Source organism: Ursus arctos, unplaced genomic scaffold, assembly GCF_023065955.2.
Source record: "Ursus arctos isolate Adak ecotype North America unplaced genomic scaffold, UrsArc2.0 scaffold_3, whole genome shotgun sequence".
In the NCBI taxonomy this organism is placed as follows: Eukaryota; Metazoa; Chordata; class Mammalia; order Carnivora; family Ursidae; genus Ursus; species Ursus arctos.
In genome coordinates this window covers 50,156,235-50,162,267 of record NW_026622985.1, presented here as the reverse complement: position 1 = coordinate 50,162,267, position 6,033 = coordinate 50,156,235, and positions in this window count along the sequence as shown.

Below are 6,033 nucleotides of genomic sequence, written 5' to 3'. Positions count from 1 at the left end.
TGCCCTGAACTTGGACTTCCAGCCTCCGGAACTGTGAGAAACAAATCTATGTTGTGTACTAGCCAGTCGGTATTTCGTGAGAGCAAGCTGACTGGTCTAAGACACATGTCAAATATAGAAAAACTGCCATAAAGAATAGAAAGATGGCTTTTGCAAGAATGGGATAAATTTCTACAAGAGAAGCTTGTTAGAATGCATTTCATCCCCCTGAAATCTGTCCCCACGCACGTGAGGTGCTGGCCATGCACACTGAGCCTCTTGAGAAACTTTCAACCAACTGAAAGAAGAATGCTTCAGAATGGGATGCTTTGCCATCTGTGTCATCTGTATTACAGACGCTGTAATAAGTCATGTGATGTACTCCTGCCCACAGGAGAACAGACAGAGCCTCACATTCACCGTCTGTACCTCACAAAATGCCTCTGATAGCCATCTATGGCGGGGTAGGCTGTTCCTGGAAAGGTTAGTGACCTGTGTTACTCTGTGTATTATGTTAGGGATATCAGTATGCTTTCATGAAGTCTTCCCACCATTTTCTTAGAACTACTTCATTAACTAAAACTATTTAAATGTAATTAAAAATTATATATTTCTTTCCTATTAAACTGAAACTGCTATAATAGCATCCACATTTTCCAAAACACCTTGTGGTTGAGAAATTTTCTTGGCAGTAACTTCCCTTGTTAACAGTTTCACGACAATAGACTAGGCTCACTTTTAATACTGTAGTTCAGGGTTTCTCAATCTTGGCATTAAGGGCATTCTGGGGGCATCTGGGTGGCTCAGTTGTTTAAGTGACTGCCCTGAGCTCAGGTCATCCCAGGGTCCTGGGATTGAGCCCCGCATCGGGCTCCCTGCTCAGTGGGGAGCCTGCTTCTCCCTCTCCCACTTCACCTGCTTGTTCTCTCTCTCTCTGTCAAATAAATAAATAAAATCTTAAAAAAAAAAAAAAAGAGCATTCTGGACCAGATCATTTCTTGCTGTGGGGGCCATTCTGAGCATTTTGGGATGTTCAACAGCAACCCTGACCTCTACCCACTTGTTGCCAGTTACAAATTCCTTCTCCCTCTTCTCCCCCCTCCCCACTCAATTTGTGATCATCAGAACTATTTTTATTCTTGCCAAATGTCCCCTGGTTGAGAATCACTGCTTCATCTCCTCAAGGTCAGAGTTCTTGGGGATCAAATAGCCTTTGCTAGAAGACACAACAACCAAGGCTATATCGTCACAAAATTAGAGAATTTTTTTTTTTAAGTAGGCTCCACACCCAGTGTGGGGTTTATACTCACAACCCTGAGACTGAGAGTTGCATGCTGTACCAACTGAGCCAGCCAGGTGCCTCTAGAAAATCATTATTTCTTTTTGTGTGTGTGAGATGTAAGACACAGCATGGTTATTTAAATCAGTTTAAAGTGACACAAAACATGAATTTTTCCATTATTATAGAAAGATAAAGCTGAGATGCCTGGTACCACCCCCAACCCCTGTTTTTCTGCACTAGATTACTATATAACTATAGAGATCAAAATCTTTAGAATTTACATTTCAATAATCAATTTACATTTCAATACTGAAGCTTTATTAAACTTTCTTCATTTGGACTTCAGTTAAAACTGAGCTAACTCGTGGGGCACCTGGGTGGCTCTGTAGGTTGGGTGGCTGACTCTTGATTTCGGCTCCAGTCATGATCTCGGGGTCATGATCTTAGGGTTGTGAGATAGAGCCCTGCGTTGATCCCTGAAATGGGCTCCGTGCTCAGCGAGGTGTCTGCCTCTCTCCCTCTCCCTCTTCCCCTCCCCTCCGCTCCTGCTCTCTCTCTCAAATTTAAAAAAAAAGAAAAACCCTTTAAGCTCCCCCCCGCCCCGCCCCCCAGCAAAAAAAACCTGAGCTAACTCAGGGTAGTCAGTGTTAGCTGATCTTTCAGGCTTACATAGAAAGAAATTACCACAAAGTGTGCAGAAGGCTTGACCCTATTTTATAATAGAAGAGAGGTGTGTTTAAGTTGTATTTTCTTTGCCTTTGCTTCTCTAGCTCCTGAAATAAAGACTTGAGTTCCAGGGGATTGGGGGGGGGGGGAGGTCTGTCATCAGCTTGAACAAATGTCCCAAGAGTCAGATCATTTGAGTGACCCTTAAGGGAATGAGGCTATTCCACTGAGGTTTTTCCTCCTAGCTCTTGGGCACATTCCACGTTGCTCATGGTTTCCTGACCGTACTCTTGGTGGCTCTGGTCAAGACTTCCCAGCTTGCCATCCTCTACTTTTTGCTTAATCCCAATCTCCTTGTATTTTAGGTTTCCTGTCACAAAGAAGACTGCACATACTGAATCTCTGTATCTTCCTTTTAAAACATGCTCCTCTCTTGTTTTAGAGGAGGGCTTTGAGTTTTTTTAATCCAGTCTCAATTATATAGACACAATTATATCCCACGAGTACAAGGAACCTGTATTTTTTTCAATCCTTCCTAAGCAGAAGTTGGGGCTCCGCGGCACAAACATTCCGTAACTGCTGCCTGAGAGCACAGCCAGGAGACTTGTGAGGACAGTCAACCAGAGATTACCGATGTTTCCTTTGTTTGTGCCAGGAAAGCATGCCATAACCCTCTGGCCACCAGGAGCACACTTTAATGACCCAACGGCTTCCTCTCAGCGCCTACAGGAGCAAGAAGTTCTTTACTGTTTGTGCACTGGCCTGAAGTAGTCTGTGACTTCCTGGATTCCCCACAGGGCTTCCTGGCAGTGGTTAACATTCCAGTAAGTTCTTGATCGCTGCGGTAATTCCCACAGTCTCCAGGCCTGGACTGGGTGGGGAGTGGTCTGTCCCATGACACTGAACACAGCTGACCCACTGTATGCAACTCTGCTCAACATAGATCCCAGGGCGTTCCTAAGGGGATCCGGTGCCACAGTAAGCCCTGAGGTTGCTCAGTCTACACCCCACTTCATCATCCACAAAACCACTTGTGGGTCCCTCATGGATCCCATCATGTGCACTGGCTTCATGGAGAATGCAAGGTATCAGATTTGTCTTTCACTCGTCTAGTCATCTCAAGGAGCCAAGAAGCTAAGCATGGATCCTAGGGAAGTGAAGCTAGAGATGAATACAATCTGTATCTCTCTCTCTCTCTCTCTCTCTCTCTCTCTCTCTCTCACACACACACACACACACACACACACACACACACCTGCCATCTATTGCTTTTGTGCTTTCAGGGCCTCCACTAAAATGGATTCAGAAAGAGTCCCATGTTAACGTACCACTACATTTGTACAGTGAAGGACAGGCTCGTATAAAAATGTCTTTGCATTCAAAGCCCAGAGACCTGTGGTCTCTGATTGTCTTTGGCCACAAAATAGTTTTATGCTCAGATTGGCCTCAGTGCCTCAGAAACAAGGGGATTAATCCTTTACAGCCTCCTGTGCTAAAGGGCTTCAAAGTGAGCCTCACAGCAGAGAGGGGTCAGGAGGCATGACGCCGGTGGGTGGTGAGCATTTTTCCAGTAGGAGCTAGGTTGAGGGGGGTGTGCTAATTTTTCGGGTCTTCTCTGTGAGGTAGGCAGAAAAAAAAGAGGCGGATTTATGTGAGTTTGGGAACTGCCCCTGTTGCTTTCTAGACAGGTTTGAGAGTTGCTGTCCCACAAGCAAGATTGGGAGGTGAAACATTCCCAGCTCCTTTCAACTAAATCCTCCTTGGATGGGTGCTTAACAGGAACCGGGTAACTACGGAGACCCACGGCTTCCTTGCACTTGATCTTTAGGAGAACTCCTCTCCCTGATTCCTTTACAGGAACAAGTTCTTAGGTTAACCCAGTGGGGAATTCCTCCAGCAAGTATTTACTGGCACCTACGAAGTTCCAAGTGTTAGAGATACAGCAGTGAACAAAACAGACCAAATCTACCCTCAAGGAGCTTGCATTCTAATTAGAGGGCTAGTAAGGTCCAAAGTTTTGAGACCTCGCTATGGGTCAGGTATGGGTTTAAGCACTTTGTTTATATTATCTCAATCCCTACCACAACCCTACAATGTCAATACTATTATTATTCCCATTTTGCAGGTGCAGACATTGGGGCTCAGCAAATTGAATAACTTGCCCAGACAGCTTGGCTCTAGAGCCAGCCATCTCAACCACTATCTGATCTTTCAGGTCAGAAGACGGACTTAATTGCAGGAGGGATTATAATGGCAAGGCAGAGTTGCCCTTTATGAGTTTGGAGACCGGTGCCAATGTTTTAATGCCTAAATGCAGTCCTTCAGTGCAGCAGTAAAGATGGAAAATTCTCATGCACGCTGCACCTGTGTCCATGAGAATGCCATGGAGAACAAGCTCCCTTGTTCTCTCGTGATTCAGGCCAGACGGCTCTCGCTCTGTTTATGTAAGTTAGTCCCAGGGAAACCCTTTACTAGGGAATCTAATCTGTTCATTCTGTGTTCAGGGAATCAAGCTTTTGTTCCTGAAGCCCAGCCTCACTCAAGCCGCCCTCCATCAGAGAACCTGTTTATCAGGAAGAAGGCAGCATGGCAGCTCATAAAGTTTTAGGTCACACAGCTCCCAGTGGAGACAGTCCAGGAGTGAACACTCCCTGGCCAAACAATGAAGATTTGCAGTGACAAGGTGATGAAAAGCGAATCACGTGTGCATAAACGAAGCCACCCAAACGTACACACACACACTCACCCATTTCCTACCCCACCACAACAACAAAAACAACAAAACTGGCCACACACAGCCAGATGTATAAGTTTGCAGTGAGAACAAAGGCGGCCATAAATATTCCAAGGAGCCAATAAAAAGAAGAAGATGAAGAAGAAGAAGAAAAAACAAAACAAAACAAAACAGGAGTGGTTAGCTCTCCAGAGTAATGGGCTCCATAAAAGCTTTTATTGGTAAGAGAGTTACTTTACTAAGAGCTATGTGAAAAAAGTCGAATGAATGTGAAAAATTGCATGCAATAACCTGAGCTGAAAGATGATTATCAACCTCTGAGTCCTTTATTTCGGAGCAAGGCAGTGCTGCTATTAGAAGATTGCCACTGTAGTTAAAGAAAAGCTTGTTTTGTACTTTTCTCCCCCTTCTGGGTAAACAGAGAGTCAATACAGGCTTCTCCTCTGTCCACTTATTTGAACAATTATTTTAAAGATGTAATCCAATCTTACCATCTTTCTGAAAGTGCAACTCTGGTGAAATTTTCCAGCAGAGTTCTACACACACAACTTACTAAACCAAGAATTGAGTTATTTCTAGCCTGTATTCCTTCCCTCCCATCTGCCCTTCACCCCCACCCCATTCTTTAGCCATCTGTTTGTTTTGTCATTGGCTATTGACAGGATAGTGGGTGACATTTAAGGGAGTGGACCCATCTGCACTTCAACCATTCAAAAGCTAGCCAACTAGAATGGTAAAAACCGGATTTTTTTTTTCCCCCGTTATTTTCTTAGGCTATCTGTGTGGTTTTCCTGACCTCAATATGAAAGACCCTGCTCTACCCTTTCCTGGGCAAATGGAGGCAGTACAACTTTCCAGAATGTTGGTGTAGGTGGGGAAATGTTGGGAATTTGTTTAGGAGATATTGTTCTGTAGATATTAATAGTTGATGTTTCTGAAGTTCTGTTTTATGTCATTAGAATATTCTGGGACAATAACAGCTTTATTAGTGCTTTGAGTTTACCCTGATGGAGAGTTATCAAAGTTTTAATTACATATGTAGGACATGTAATAATATGGTGTCAACTCGTTGGAAGTTCCAGATAAAATTAGGACCAAACTCATTTGATCAGTTATCAGGAGGATGGCTTGAGTGCCTTCAAACAACTCTTCTAAATATTTTTAAAGCATTTAGATAAAATATGTAACAAATTTATTTTCACAGGTTATCTAGTCAACAAATTGAATTTCATTAAGTGGCACTTTGACTTACCTACGAAACACTAATTTGGCTTTTCCTTACTATCTGGAACACTCTAGGACTCCCAGCCATTCTCAGTACCCACATGGACCAGAGCAAGTCAGGGACCCTGGAGCTTATGGTCATTAGCTC